The following is a 2,483-nucleotide window of genomic DNA, read 5'->3' as shown; positions in this document are numbered from 1 at the left end:
CAGTGAGAGGCCCGCATACCAAAAAAAAAAAAAAAAAAAAAAAAAAAAACAACCCTGGTCAGGGAACTAAGATCCTGCAAGCCGCGCGGTGCTGGAAAAAAAAAAAAAAAGGAGTAATGATATTTATGCCAACACAGTGTGAGCATTGACCAAGGCCACCTGTGGGACACACATGGCAGAGGGCTGGCACAAAAGTAACATTTGATAAATGGCAGTTCCTTTTCCCTCCTCCTGTCCAGCCCATGGCAGATTGCAGACACCTCTGTTTAGCCTGAGTCACGATAATTGTAAATGCTCCAACTTGGCCAGATTGGCTGTCAGATTGGATTATAAAAAGAATCCAGATTCATGCTGTTTACAAGAGAAAACATCTAAAACAAGGATATGGAAGGTTGAAAATAAATAGAAAATACTAACCAAAAGAAAGCTGGTGTATCTCTACAAATATCAAACTATTATTTAAGACAAAAAATATTTATGAGGAAAAACAAGAATATCTACATTATGATTACAGGAACAACCTGCTAAGATGAAAAATTCTCAAGTTGTATTACCTAATAATATATCCTTAAAACATATAAAGCAAATATCAAGAACGTGAAAAAATCACCCATGGGAGAATGGGAAAATAGTTTTGCAAATCATGTAGCTGCTGAGGGATTTGTATCTAGAAAATATAAAGAACTCTTGCAACTTAACAATAAAAAGACAGGGAATTCGCTGGTGGTGGTCCAGTGGTTAGGACTCCACGCTTTCACTGCCCTGGCCTGGGTTCCATCCCTGGTCAGGGAACTAAGATCCCACAAGCCATGTGGCCAAAAACCAAACAAACAAACAATAAAGAGAAAAATAACCCAATATAAAAATTGGCAAAGGATTTGGATAGACCTTTCTCTGAAGAAGATATGAAAATGACCAATAACTACATAAAGATGTTCAACATCATTAGTCATGAAGGAAGTGCCAATCAAAACTTCAGTAAGTAAGATACTACTTCACACCCACTAGGATGGCTAGAATCAAAAAGGCAGACAACCAATGTTTGCAAGGATATGGGGAAATTGGAACCCTCGCATGTTGCCGGTGGGAATGTAGAATGGTGCAGCTGCTGTGGAAAACAGTCTGGCAGTTCCTCAAAATGGAGCTGCCATTTGATCCAGCAATTACACTTCTAGGTATATACCCAATACATTGAAAACAGGTTCACACAAAAACTCGTACATGAATTCTCATAGCAGCATTACTCATAATAGCCAAAAGGTGGAAACAACCCCGATGTCCATCAATGATGAACGCGTAAACAAATCACAGTGGATCCCTACAATGGACTATTATTCAGCCATAAAAAGGAATGAAGTACTGATCCACGTGACGACATGGATGAACCTTGAAAACACTATGCTCAGTGAACAAAGCCAGACACAAAAGGCCAATGTATGATTCCATTCATATGAAATGTCCAGAGTAGGCAAATCCATAGAGACAGAAAGTAGACTGGTGGTTGCCAGGGCTGGGGTGGGGGGTAAAGGGGAGAAGTTGGGGAAAAATGGGGAGCGACTGTTCATGGGTACAGGGTTTCTTTTTGTGCTGATGAAGTGTTTTATTACTATAATTATTATTTTTATTTTTATTTTTATATTTTGGCTGCACTGCACAGCTTGCAGGATCTCGGTTCCCCAACCAGGGATTGAACCTGGGCCACAGCAGTGAAAGCCCAGAATCCTAACCACTGGACCACCAGGGAGCTCCCTGAGGAAATGTTTTAAAGTTGATCGTGGTGATGGTGCATAACTCTGAAAAGGCTAAAAACCATTGAACTGTACAATTTTAATGGGCGAATGTGTGGTATGTGAATTATATATCAATAAAGCTGATTAGATAGATAGATATGTAAGTTCGCCTTTGCTTTATTCTGTCTCCCCCTTATCCCCCCACCCTTTGGTTGTGACTTTAGTTAAAGTGTGTGGGTTTTTTTTTTTTTTTTTTAGATTTTATTGGAGTATAATTGTATTCTGCCTTTTTTATTTTTAACATCTTTATTGGAGTACAATTGCTTTACAATGGTGTGTCAGTTACTGCTTTATAACAAAGTAAATCATTTATACATATATATATGTCCCCATATCTCTTCGCTCTTGCAGCGGCTGCTTCCCACTAGCTATCTGTTTTACATTTGGTAGTGTATATATGTCCGTGCCACTCTCTCACTTCTTCCCAGCTTACCCTTCCCCCTCCCGTTCTCCTCAAGTCCATTCTCTATGTCTGCGTCTTTGTTCCTGTCCTGCCCCTAGGTTCTTCAGAACCATTTTTTTTGGGGGGAGATTCCATATGTATATGTTAGCATATGGTATTTATTTTTCTCTTTCTGACTTACTTCACTCTGTGTGACAGTCTCTAGGTCCATCCACCTCACTACAAATAACTCAATTTCGTTTCTTTTTATGGCTGAGTAATATTCTATTGTATATATGTGCCACATCTTC

General features: G+C 39.2%; 1 long non-coding RNA gene across 1 annotated transcript in view; it reads left to right on the top strand.

Moving 5' to 3' along the window:
• LOC114485593 (uncharacterized) overlaps positions 1–1,869 on the top strand; it is a 7,584-nt gene extending 5,715 nt beyond the window's left edge. The window contains exon 5 of the long non-coding RNA XR_003679007.2: positions 1,658–1,869. This is a non-coding gene — a long non-coding RNA (uncharacterized lncRNA). The remainder of the gene's footprint in view (positions 1–1,657) is intronic.
• The last annotated feature ends 614 nt before the right edge of the window (positions 1,870–2,483 follow it).

This window comes from Physeter macrocephalus, unplaced genomic scaffold (genome assembly GCF_002837175.3).
Source record: "Physeter macrocephalus isolate SW-GA unplaced genomic scaffold, ASM283717v5 random_1408, whole genome shotgun sequence".
NCBI classification, from domain to species: Eukaryota; Metazoa; Chordata; class Mammalia; order Artiodactyla; family Physeteridae; genus Physeter; species Physeter macrocephalus.
This window is presented reverse-complemented; position numbering and strand designations above follow the sequence as displayed.